Raw genomic sequence first — 13,676 nt, 5'->3', positions numbered from 1 at the left:
CCTGTCTTGAAAAACAAACATAAATAAGATTAAAAAAGCAAAACAATTGTTTCAATATGGGCATATGCAAAGATTTATATAATGATTTTAATGAAATAATGTCTATAATGAAAACATATCCTGAATGGTATACAGATGATTCCTTACGGGTGCATGTAAATGTGAACATGAATTAGTGTTGAATATACAAGTCTGTGGATGGACTGATCTCCTTTAGTTTACCCAGGTAGAAGAAAGAATCAACACCACCAACAGCATCAAAGGGTGGAAGGGCTGTGAGAATGCTCAGCCGCTAAAGGCCCCTGACCACCTGGTATCCATCCCTGGGACCCACGTGGTGGAAGGAGAGAACCGACTCCTGAAAACTGTCCTCTGCCCTCTGTATGTGCACATGCGCACAAATACATAAGCCTAGCTTGTTTAACTTAGAGATTCTTTTTTAAGTTGTACCTGGGCCAGCAGACGGCTCAGCAGGTAGAGGGCCTGCAGGGCCCAAGTTGGACACCACAAGGTAGTGAGGAGAACCAACTCCCAAGAGTCGGCCTCTGACCTCCACACATGTGACACACATATGTCCTTCCCAGAAAATGAACCAAATAAATAAAAAATATTCTTGAGTTGTGACCATGTTTTAGAGCAAGAGGCCATGCAGATGTTTCCTAGACCTGCACTCTGGCTTTAGGTTAGAAAGAGTTCCCCAAACCCAGGGCTTAGCTTATCTGAGTTCCCATCTCTTATGGCAGATGGGCTCGTATTATCCCCCAAAGCCCCCTAACATTCTCCACTCCTGGGGACTGGGAACAGTGGAGGTCATGGTATGAAGTACGGAATGGCTGAAGTGGATAAATTCTGGAAAAGTCAACAGATTTATTTTATTTATTTATTTATTTATTTATTTATTTATTTATTTATTTATTTATTTATTTTATTGGTTTTTCGAGACAGGGTTTCTCTGCGTAGTTTTGCGCCTTTTCCTGGAGCTCACTTGGTAGCCCAGGCTGGCCTCGAACTCACAGAGATCCGCCTGCCTCTGCCTCCCTAGTGCTGGGATTAAAGGCGTGCGCCACCACTGCCCGGCCTCAGATTTATTTTTTTTGTTTGTTTTTGTTTGAAATAGGATCTTACTAGGAGGAGGTCTTGACTGGCCTGAAATTTGTTTATGTAAAACCAAGCTGGCCTTGAATTCAGATCTGCCTGCCTCTGCCTCCCATGTGCTCTGAGTAAAGTGTGCACCACCACCCTCAGCTTCGTCTGTCTTAATCATCCTTTTATTATGTGTGATTAGCATATTCTGTGTGTTTTGTATATGTGCATGCTCACATGTGGGGTACACATGTGTGTTCATGCACATACATGAGTGTGCATGAAGACGTCAACAATCTCGGGTCCTTCCTCAGGTGCCGTCTACCTTTTGTTAGGGACAGGGTCTCTCATTGGCCTGGAACTTTGCCAAGTTGCTAGGCTAGCTGGCTAGCAAGCTCTAGAGAGTCACGTCTCTCCTTCCCGTCTCAGCATCACGAGAATGGCAAGCACGAGCCACCTTGTCCAGCTTTTCACGGGGTTTCGGAAGATGGAGTGAGCACCTTACCAGCTTACCTGCCTCCCCAGCCCCGTTTCAGTCTTTTTTTAAAAATTATTTTTATTTTATGTATGGGTGTTTGCCTGCATATATGTGTATACCATGTGTGTACCAGGTGCCCTTGGAGGCTAGAGGAGGCTTTGGATCTCCTGAAATTGGCATTACAACAGTTATGTTGTGAGTTATGGGGACTGAACCCTAGTCCTCCGGAAGAGCAGCCCATGCTCTGACCAGCCTCCTGGCTAGTCTTTTTATTAGACTAGGAATAGCTCGTTTGTATTGTTTATAACTGGAATTCACTATAGATCTTAGTATCATCAAGATTGTCATTATCCTTCCTATATATAAAAACATGTGGTCTGGCTATGGCCTTCTGGAGCTCAATATGGCAAAGGAGCAAAGCTCTCAGCCTTCTGGCTCAGGAGGTGGTGATGTGAAGAACAGTACTTTTCTTGTTTTCAAAATAGGGCCACAAATTGGCCTAACATCATCCTTGGAAAGGCTGCTAATACATCCCACCACCATATGAATATGGTACTCAGTATCTCTGATTGCGTGAATGTTCTAGTTCTTCAGTGTGTAAGTCAGACAGATATGTGACTGAATTAACCTGTTTGCTTTTAGCCCAAGGTATCGGGAAGGAGATTTAACTCTGTATGCCTTGAACCTCCATAATGTCACCAAGAACTTGAAGTTGCCATATCACCTGTTTAACAAGCCAGTGGACAAGTACCTTCTAAGGCCTTTTGGACCTGATGGGTTACTTTCCAAGTAAGTCATTTTTCTTGTTGATTGCAAACTTTATGTAAGTTTATTGGCATTTATCAGAATAGAGAGGGTTTTTCAGTGGCGGGGGAAGGAGGTAACTATTACATTCTAACATTTTTATTTCATAAATTCTATATGTGAATACTTATTTATACAGCTGTAACTCATGGAAGAGGACAATGTAGGATATGGACACAAACTAGTAGTTATCTTAGAAGAAAATCTGTAATCCCAAATATCTTCACATATCAAGATCCAGTCAGTGTATTTAGATTATTTATTTATTTATTTATTTATTTATTTATTATTTTTTTGGTTTTTCGAGACAGGGTTTCTCTGCGTAGCTTTGCGCCTTTCCTGGAGCTCACTTGGTAGCCCAGGCTGGCCTTGAACTCACAGAGATCCGCCTGGCTCTGCCTCCCAAGTGCTGGGATTAAATGCGTGCGCCACCACCGCCCGGCTCGATTATTTGTTTTTATATTTTTTATTATTTAAAACATTTTTAAATTTAAATATATTTTGATCATATTCTTCCCCTCCCCTAAGTCCTTTCGAATCCTCGCCCTGCCCACTCAGCTTTAGATTCTTTCTCAAAAGAACAAAAACCCAGTATAACAACAAACTCCCCAAGACCAGGAAAACAAAATAAGGCCACACTCAAAAAGAAACAAACAAACCCCACCAAACTATATCCAATAAAAGCACACAAAAAGCTGTGGAGTTCGCTATATGTTGTCAGCTCTTCCTGAACATGAGGCCTGTCCTGGAGAGGTTGGTGTGTCTCTCTATGGAAGAAAACTCATTTTCTCTCCCAGCAAGTGAGCTCAGTTGTTAACATTTACCCTGGTGGCGAGGTTTCCATTCATTCCTTTAAAAAAATATATAACAAAATAAACTATAAGATAAACAAAAACTATCACATCAAAGTTGGACAAACCACAGAAGAAAAGTTGAAAAGCTCAGAGATCTGTGAGGGGCCCACCCCACTTTTTTTCCTCAGGGTACTCTTGAGGAGTGAGAGAAAAGAGATTTCGATAGAAATATAGACGGGGGAGACAGCTAGAAACACAGGATAACTTTGGAGGGCCTGGATCCTTATCCACTGGTCCTTCTGTCTCTTCTAAAGGGTTTTTTTTTTCTCCAGTTTTGTTTTTGTTTTTTGTTTTTTTATTGTTGTCATTTGGTTTTTGGTTTTTCGAGACAGGGTTTCTCTGTGTAGTTTTGGTGCCTGTCCTAGATCTTGCTCTGTAGACCAGGCTGGCCTTGAACTCACAGAGATCCCCCTGGTTCTTCTTCCCGAGTGCTAGAGTGCTGAGATTAAAGGCGTGCACCACCACCACCACCCTGCTCCTAAAGGTTTTTTAAAGGAATGCCAAGGGGTGGAGCAAAAGACCTCCCCCTAGCTCAGCACGTGCAGACCCTTCCAAACACCTGGTAACCACGCACATGGTCAATCCATCCCCTATGCAGCTCTGCTGGGTAAAGCCAGCTCAGATCTCACTAGGAAATCTCTGTGGGCTTCCACAGAGACCCACTTGTTCACACACTCAGGGACCCCATAGAAACACCAGATTGGAAGTCATGATATACGCCTAGAGGACCTGGCACAGACCCGTGCAGGCAGGCCCCGTGCATGCTGCCTCAGTCTCTGTGAGTTCACATGAGCTTTGCTCGTGTTGATTTAGAGGGCCTTGTGTTCTTGGTGTCTCCATCCCCTCTGGCTCTTACACTCTTTACTCTTTCTCCTCATGGGGTTCCCTGAGCTCTGAGGGAAAGGATTTGATGGAGACGTCCCCTTTAGGGCTGAGTGTTCCCAGGTCTCTCACTCTCTGTGTAATGCCTGGCTGTGGGTCTCTGTATGTGTCCCATACAGGAGGAAGCTTCTCTGATGATGGCTGAACAAGGCACTGGTCAATGAGTAGAGAGAATATCATTAGGAGCTGTTTCATCACTACATTTCTTTTCTTTTTTTAGATTAGTATTATTCGGTTCTGCCCTAGGTCCCTGGGCTAGCTATCTAGTCTCAGGTTCTTGGCCACCCAAGCAGTGTCGATATGGGTCCCATCTCGTGGGGCGGGCCTTAAGTCAGATCAGTTATTGGTTGGTGACTCCCATGAGCTTTGTGCCACCACTGCCCCAGCATATCTCTCAAGCAGGACACCATTGTAGATAAAGGGTTTGTGGCTGGTGTTTATCACGTGTGGAGTACTTCCACATTTAGAGTATTTGTTCGAAGATACTGATAGCCAGTGGCACAGAACCATCCTTCTGATCTAGTAAGGGCGTGTGGGTGGAATAGCCACACCACACAGAGCTGGGCGGGATTCTCCCACAGCACTGCAGTAGTTTGGGGGGGGGTGGATAGAGTAAGAAAATGGCTGGAAACAGCTTCTTGGTAAATTGTTTCTGTTGTTTCTAAGTACATTTTGGGTGCATTCCCGAGTGCAGAGGTCAAAGGCAGCATGCGGAAGTTCCAGCATGGGGGTCTGGGGAACCAGAATCAGGCTGTCAGCTGACGCACCAGCCTTGAATGAAAGTATTGAACAGTATTTATGTATTTATCTCAGGTGAATTTTTCCAAGGCTCCTCAATTCTGCCAAACCTGCGGCTTACTAGTTCTTTAAACCTTTATCTCACCTGCAGTCCAACAGACCTGTCTTCTATTCCTATCCTCCTGTTTCTGTCTTCAAAACATGAAGCCAGTTACTTCCCTCAGATGAAACCCCACTCTCACTGCTGAATCCACTGAAACCCACGTCCCTCAGGGCACATTTGTAGAGCTGGTTAAACACCACAGCCTGAGCAGGTGAATCTCGCTGTGTTCCTGTCTTACACAGCACTATTAATTCACAGTATCAAACTTACCTTCAAGTTGAGGTAGCAAAGCACTGAATCGATCCTAGGACTTCAGTAGGCCTTTGCTCTGTAGACCAGGCTGGCCTCAAACTCACAAAGCTCAACCTGCCTCCACCTCCACAGTGCGGGGATAAAGGCGTGTGCCACCACCGCCTGGCATTGGTAGGCATTCTCAAACAGCCCTTCAGTTCATGCTGAGTGCTTTTACTACCAATATTCAGAGATATCTTTCAAGACCTATTTTTACTTGTGGTTTCCTGAAGATGGTCATATTTCCTCTGCTTCCTTATATAAACTTGATGTGATATGTGAGTGTAAAAACAAAACCAAAGCCTGTGGACTGAATCCACCTCAGAATAGCCTTGGTGGTAGCCGCTGGCACAATCGTGGCATGTTGTTAGTATGTCTTGAGTTGTGGGACTAGGTGCTGAGCTTCTCACAAAGGTTATGTGGAACCCAGTTCCTACCCACTGACCCTCGTAAGGACAGAAGGTGGAGCAGGACATAGTGATGCCCACCTTTAATTCCAGCACTCGGGAGGCAGAGGCAGGGGGATCTCTGTGAGTTCAAAGCCAGCCTGGGCTACAGAGTGAGTTCCAGGACAGCCAGAGCTACATGGTGAGATCCATCCAGTCTTAGAAAAGAGGTGAAAAGGCTTTTAAAACATGAGCAGTGCAAGCTAGGCATGATGGTGCACACCTATAATCCCAGCACTGGGGGGCAGAAACAGGAGGATGGCTCCCAGGTTAGGGGCCAGCCTAGTCTACATAGTGAGTTCCAGGCCAGCCAGACCTACAGAGAAAGAACCTGTGAAAAAAGAAGGAAAAGCACAGGATAGCACCCCCATGGAAACAAAATATCTAGAAGTAGAGAATGAAGTAAATGCACTAATGAATTCACAGCACAGAATCCTGTGCTATGTGTCACTAAAATGATACAGTGGATGAATACTGTATGACATGAACAAACATGAGGATGTAGTAAATGAAAAATAAGTTTTAAGAAAATATATACAGGACTGGAGAGATGGCTCAGAGGTTAAGAGCCCTGGCTGCTCTTCCAGAGGTCTTGAGTTCAATTCTCAGCAGCCACATGGTGGTTCACAACTATAATGGGAGCTGATGCTCTTCTGGCATGTAGACACAACCCTCATATGCATAAGGACAATCATTAAAGTAAAATGTGTTTATATGCATAGAAAGATGGAAAATATGTTGAGGTGTTAAAAGTAGGATGATGTAATGGGTTACTTTTGTTTTAGGAGTTTTTGAGATAGGGTCTCCTGTGGCCTTGAATATGCTGTGTAGTCAGGATGACTGTGAACCCCTGGCTCCACCTCCTGACAGTGCTAGGATTACAGGCCTGGCTTGTTATGTTCATGCATATGAAAATAACGGCAATACGTAACATTTCCATAGTGCTTACTGTACGCAGGCATGGTGATGACTTATACATGTGTCACCTGTGTTCTATATATGGCATAAACATAACTCTCATCAATCCTATCAGTTTTTACAAATAACAAAAATCACCTCAGAAAAAGATAAAGAACCTAGGTGTAGAGAGGTAGGAAGATCACTGGGAGTCTGGGCCGGCCAGGGTGGCACAGTAAGTTCCAGCTTGAGCTATGTATGTGACGCCATCTTGGAAAAAGAGATAAAACAGGTGCATAGTTTGTGCATGTTTCTGTAAAAAGCCAGACAGTACTGCTGCAGGCTTGGGGGGCCGGACGAGCTCTGCTCCAGTTACTTTCTCTCCCTCTGTGGCTCTAAGTTTGCCTTGGTCAGACACCTAATCTCACCTAGTGCGGAAATACAAATTATATAACTCACGCTGCCACAGAAGTCCTCCTTGGTTTAAAATTAGTTCACAGCTTTCTCAGAGGCCACAGTGCATGCACAACCTGCCCAACTCAGGTCTGTCTCTCCTTTCCGTAGATCTGTCCAGCTGAATGGTGAAACCCTGAACATGGTGGATGACCAGACTCTGCCAGCCTTAACAGAGAAACCGCTCCGCCCAGGAACCTCCCTGGGCATGCCTGCCTTTTCCTATGGGTTTTTTGTCATAAGAAATGCCAAGATTGCTGCTTGTTTATGAAAATAAAAGGCATACAGTAGCCCCGAGATGAAAGAGTTCAGGGGTGTTATTCATGAGAGTAAAGCAAAGCTCTAGCGGTCTGTAGGAAGGCCTCTCAGTTCCAGAGCCTTCAGGGACGGGGGCATGCCTCAGTGATGGCGCCAGTGTGACTTCATCTAAGTCAGACACCGCAGGTAATGGCAGGAATGGCGCCGTGTGCCAATGATGCCTAGCATTTTGCATGCACTATTTTGAGGGTTATTAAATATGTATAGGAATACCTTCGATATGAACAAGAGGCAAATAAGTGAAGGATATGTTGTGATTTTTTTAAAGCTTGTTTTTATTATTATTATTTTGGTTAGAAGACTGTCCAGTCTGTCCTTCAGGAGCTTCTCTGGAGTTCCGGCAGGGAAAGGCTCATTGCCACAACTTCACACTGCCTAGAAAAGACATACATCTGCTCACACCTGAGAGGAACTAAAAGGAAGAGAACTGGCCCCATGCCTCTTCTCTGTTTTTCAGAAACCATCTGTGAAAGGACAGATGGTCGGGTGGGGTAGTATTAAGAGCAGACAAACAAACAAAAACAAAAAACAAAACCAGTGACAACACTTGAGGAAAGGGGTGACATAGTTTGGAAATGACTGTAAAAGAGATGGTTGGTTGACAGAGAAGTTTTAGGAAACCCCTGACATGTCATAATCATCCCAGTGTTCACTTTTTCTATACCATTAGTTCTTGCTTCGCTTGGGAAGCTTTGACGTCACTGTGAGTAACAGAGACCACTAAATGAGGACATTTATAGCCCACATAAGAAGTTCAAGTGAAGCAGGGTCAACAGCTGGGCACACCATGGGTCAGCGGCTTTCACCTGCTCTGCCCCTGTCTGTAGCACTGGCTCTGTTCTCGGCCTGGTCACATGATGCCTGTGACTGATCTACAGGTTCATTGAGATCTGGTAGCAACCAGAGGAAGAGAGATGAGTGATTCCTTCACAGACCTGAAGATACCTTTCCTGGAGGTTCTCCCAGCAAGCCTTTCTTCAAGTCTCAAGTCCTACTGGCCAGGAATAGGTCTACGGTCATTTTCCCAGTCACCATCCATGACCATTTGATGCCTATAATTGTCATCAAGCCACCCTCCTCTGGGAGGTTCGGTGGGGTCCACATCACTGGACATTACAGTCCTGTGCTCTGATCAAGTAACAGAATGTATTTCCCCCAGGATTTTAATCCTCTTAAGGATTAAAATTCTACATGTTTGTGTCTGCTGTGAATATTATCTCAATTGAATTTGAGTACATTGATTAAAATAGACCTTAAAGTTTCGATGCTTCAATACTCTCAAACTTTTATGCAAGCAGTTTTTACATTTTCACATTTGAAATAAACTAATTTTATAGCCTTAATTTGCATGGTTATTCTTCTAAGAAAGCTAAAGCTTACAGGTTCTTACATGTGAAAGGCTGGTTTTGATGGGCTGTGCTGTGACTTACTGGAAAAATGCTAGCCTAGAACAGACTGAAGGCCCTGGGTTTGATCCTCGGCACTGCACCATGAATGAATGAATGAGTGAATGAACGAATGGGTGAAGTCTTTCCCTTCACCATTTCTGTATACCTACCTGTATTAGTTCATCCTCCCCAACATCCAAGTTCTTGGCTCTGAAGAAAAGGAACCATAGCATAAACATAATTTCCTACTTCAGTCATAAAGTCCGGACTTACCTATTTTCCTTGTTCCTCTTCCACTGAATAAACTTAATGCTTAATTTTTCACTTGTATGATTATAGCAACGTCTGAGTCATTCATTCACCCTGACTTTCTCAAACACTTTCATGATTTACTACGTTGAGGGGAGGGGAAGGTGTGAAGGTGCAGGTGCCCTCAGAGGACAGGAGCATCTCATCCTCCTGGAGCTGGAGTTACAGATGATTGGGAGCCACCTGATGTGTGCTGGGAACTGAACTCGGATCTTCTGCAAAAGCAGTCAGTGCTCTTAACCCCTGAGCCACCTGCTCTCCGGCCTTGCTGGAAATACTCAAATGGCTTTCCACTTCTTACAGACCTTTCCATCAGCCTTAACCCTAGCCACTTCACCAGTTCTGCCCTCCAGGCTCACAAAGTGGGAATTCTGAGCACGCATGTGCGTGCGCCTTCTGCTCCCATGCTTTCGTGTGCTCGTCGCTCTGGCTGCTCTAGCCTAACTCTCCTTTCTAGGTGACGGACGTTCATGTTTGTGAAGACCCAGTCAGACATGAAGGTCAACACCTCCTTTAGCATTCACGTAACTTACATTGTATAACTCTGTCCGGAACCCTCACCGTGACAGCCACAAGCTATTTCAGCTGTATCCATCTCATCTCACTTGATGCTCACAAGAAGTGGACACAGAATTCTTAGTCATTTCCGTGATCAGCATACTGTTACAGATCTCTTCCTAATGACATAAAATAGCTTAAAGTACAAACAACCTGAGTTCTATCCCTGGAACCCACAGAAAGTTGGAAGGAGAGAACTGACTCCACAAAGAGCTGACCTCCACACATGCAGGGGTACCTGTGTGCCTCCCCACCTCACACAAATCATAAAAGTAGGATGAGCATTTTGATTTTTTTTTTTTTTTACAAATAAAGTTTTATTGGAATAGAAGTCAATCACTTGTTTACTCAGTATCCATGGTCATTTTTATGCTATAAAGTTAGGGCTAGGCAGTCACGAGATAGACCACATGGCCTGCCCAAAGTTTTACTTTCAGCCTTTTTTCTGGTTTTTCGAGAAGGGTTTCTCTGTGTAGCTTTGCGCTTTCCTGGAACTCTTGGTACCCTCGAACTCAGAGAATCCGCCTGGCTCTGCCTCCCAGAGTGGATTAAATGCGTGGCCACCACCCCGGCTACTTTCAGGCCTTTTATCGAGCATGCAGGCTGCTAGAGCGAGTGACAAGTGGGCATTTGTCTTACTGTCAGTATACCTGCCTCCTTTTCAGAGGGCAAAAGGTTACAGTGAGAATATGTGGATCGGAGCCAGAATGGGGCACATACCTGTAAGCTAGCGGTTGGGAGGTGGAGGCAGGAGGATTTAAGAGTTTGAGGCCAGCTTGAGCTATATGAGAACTAGTCTAAAAAAAAAAAAGATGACATGTGCCTTAGGCTTTTGTGATATCCAGGAAGGTTTAAAGAAGGAAATACAAATGCAAACCACTAGACAGTATCTCTAGGCAAGAATTTCAATGAACTATTGGAGAGCAAATCAAGAGCCGGTACAATATACATGATTATCGCTTCATGGCATTCCTTGTGTTGGCAACAGTACACCTCCTGCTGACAGAATTCCAAGTGGCTGACAGACTGTATCCATGTGTCAGTGTATGGGCCTCTTTCTCTGAAAACGCCCAGGAGAGATGAAGAGAACACATCCAAAAGTAAGAGGGTTCTGGAGGCATTCCCTAGGGTCCCTGTGCCCGGGACTCAGAACTTGAGGGGGAATGACAGGCCAGTATTTTGGCTGCTTTTTGTCACAGTACTTGTCAAAGCTCAGCTGCACAGCAGCCTCCATGGGCAGGATCTTGGGGGCACTGTCCCCATACAGGCGCTGCATCTCGGCTCGGCGCCGCTCCGGGCTCTCGGCTGGGGGCTCTCGCTGACCGGTGATGGTTGTGTAGTACAGGCCGGTCGGCGTCACATAGTCTTCCAGGCGCTCCGCGTCTAACTGCTATTGTCGCCACCTTCTCAGTGCCTCTCGGTCTCTGCAAAGTACTGGCAGAGCTCCTCGGTGATTTCCATGCTGCTCACGTCGCATTCTACTTCGTCATCTGAATCCGACTCCATCTCTTCCTCTTCATGCGGGGCTTCATCGTCTCTGGGGGAGGCCTGGGTTCTACTGCTTTCCCACAGAGGCTGCCCAGAGCTTTGGAGACGAGAAACACTGTAGGAGGCTCCTGCCAGGCCATGTGCTGGCCTTGAACATTCCATGGATGCCTAGCCTCATAAGCAAGAGAGTTCCACGGAAGAACTCCATGAGGAGAGAACCATGGGACATGAAATGGGAATCCCGGGACTTTCTGTAGGCATTCTGGTGGCTTCGCATCCAAAACATTGCATGATGATAATGTCGCCAGTATCTTGCATATACTGGGTGAGAATACCAAGATGCGGTGGCGCTCCATTTGGATGTCATTGCTGCTGTCTCTGACAGCCAAAGTCCAAGTGGGCACTCGTGGGCATGCAGCTTGCAGATCTCAGGCGGTGGGCGACCGGGCCCAGTTCTCGGCGAAGGGGGGGTATGGGGGGGGGAGGAGACACAAAGAGGGAGGAGGTGTTGCCTCAGCATTTTGATTTTTGAATACTCAAAAAACAATGATATTTGAAACCTGAGAAGGCACTGCCTGTGTAAATTTAAAACCCCTATTGAAAAAGCTAAAACTATGTTAAAGAGCCTACCAGGCTTTATAAATAGAACTTCATGACTGTGGAGAGTTGGAATGTTACAGATCTAGAGACAAATCATCTTGGCTATCTTTAGTCCCTTTACTAATCACTCAGTGCTAACCTTTGTATCTGACCTAACATCCTTTCAACCATCACATTAAAGCCTGAGTGCATTCACTTAGTTCCCCAATCCAAAATTACATCATAGATGCCATAGACGCCAAAATTACGTCATAGACGCCATTTACAACCTATACCAGTTTCTCTTCTTTGCTCTAACTCACCTATGACATCCCCACAATGTATTTATCAAATTCCTTGATTTATTACCTCCTTTCATTCTGCTTCATTATTTTTACATTTGAAACATAGTTTTGGGATAATCCGAATCCATGTTCTTGAGCCATGGTCACTCATATCTGGCTGAGAATAAACTTATATTCCAGATGAGGTAAGAGTTGTGGTTTTATGTTGACATGTTTCCTCTTTAAAAGTATTTTTTTTAATTTACTATTTTGTTAACACATGGCTCATTGGGTAAAGATGATTACCACCAAGACTGATGACCTTGGGTCAATCCCTAGGACCCCCACGTTTGACTTAAATACACACAATAACGTACACAGGCACACACACACCTTCCACCAGCTACAAGCAAATAATAAATATATCTTGGTTAAAAAACAACAGGTCTCACACAGCCCAGGCTAAATTTCCCATGTAGCTAAGGATGACCTGAGCTCTTGATTCTGCCTCCACTTCCGAAGTGCTTGGATTCCAGGCATGCATCACCACACCTAGATACAATCTTTTTTTAAATTATTGAGGCAGCTGGGCATGGTAGCATGGGCTTTACTTTAATCCCAGCATTTGGGAGGCAGAGTAGATAGATCTCAGTAAGTTTGAGGTCAGCCTGGTCTACATAGAGAGCTGCAGGCCAGCCAGAGCTACAAGGTGCAGCCAGCCAGCCAGCCAGCCAGCCAGCCTAAATAAATAAATAATAAATAAATAAATAAATAAATAAATAAATAAATAAATAAGAAAGATAATTTTTATAAAGGAAAAAAGTTTAAAGGCATATGCAGAAGCATATGCAATATAAACTGCTGGTAAGCTGCTACTAATTGTGGATAGTTATATGAAGAAAGCATGGTTGTATGAGACCAGTGCTCAAGGTTGTCACAGAGTGTTAAATGTAGTAATATTAAAGTTTCTTAAGGTTTCTTAGGGAAAATGTCTGCCCTGTTAGTGCGACTATTTAAGCTCCTATGCCTGTTAGCTTTTAATCTGCACTGTATCATACTGTTCCAATGATTTTTCATCATTTATTTCATCCTTGTGGTTCATAACATCTCCACAAAAAAAATGTCCAGGGATGAAACTTGTCAGGGCATGTGAGTTTTGTGGCTGAAACAAAAATGGTTACTTTCTTCTTTTTAAAAACATTTATATGATTTTGTGTGTGTGTGTGTGTGTGTGTGTGTGTGTGTGTGTGCTCACGTACACAACCCATGGAAGGCCATGAACATCATGTCACAATGGCAAAAGGCTGGACACCTCTGTGAGGTTAACAGAAGAGGAAGAGAGCTGTGGTGACTCCTGAGCTCCAGCCTCATGCTAGTAACTATTTGGTGTTCTTCTGTCTTCTCTAATGTATATACCACCGAGTAAGGTGATTGAAATGGGTTTGAGACTCAAAAAAGCTGATGGGTTTTTAACATCATAATAGATAAAATAATTAAGCAAAATAAAAAAATAGCATTACCATCTTTTCCCTGTAAACAAGAAAAGAAAGCATTCGCAATGCCTTTTGAATTTTAAGTTTTGTGATGGGAACGCCAGGCAATTGGAAATAGTGTGCAAGTGTAAAAGTGCCTTGTGTTTGGCATGGTGGGAACCTCTGCTACCTAAAAGGGTTTTGAGAATAACAGCATAGCCAGGTGGCGTTGGCCCACACCTTTAATCCCA

General features: G+C 44.3%; 2 pseudogenes; one reads left to right on the top strand and one right to left on the bottom strand.

Moving 5' to 3' along the window:
• LOC114695756 overlaps positions 1–7,326 on the top strand; it is a 35,710-nt pseudogene extending 28,384 nt beyond the window's left edge.
• A 3,315-nt stretch (positions 7,327–10,641) lies between these two features.
• Positions 10,642–11,529, bottom strand: LOC114695755 (annotated as a pseudogene).
• Positions 11,530–13,676: the final 2,147 nt, after the last annotated feature.

The sequence above is a fragment of the Peromyscus leucopus genome, unplaced genomic scaffold (genome assembly GCF_004664715.2).
Source record: "Peromyscus leucopus breed LL Stock unplaced genomic scaffold, UCI_PerLeu_2.1 scaffold_299, whole genome shotgun sequence".
NCBI lineage: Eukaryota > Metazoa > Chordata > Mammalia > Rodentia > Cricetidae > Peromyscus > Peromyscus leucopus.
Note: the sequence above shows the minus strand (reverse complement) of the source record. Positions and strands in the feature narration are given on the sequence as shown.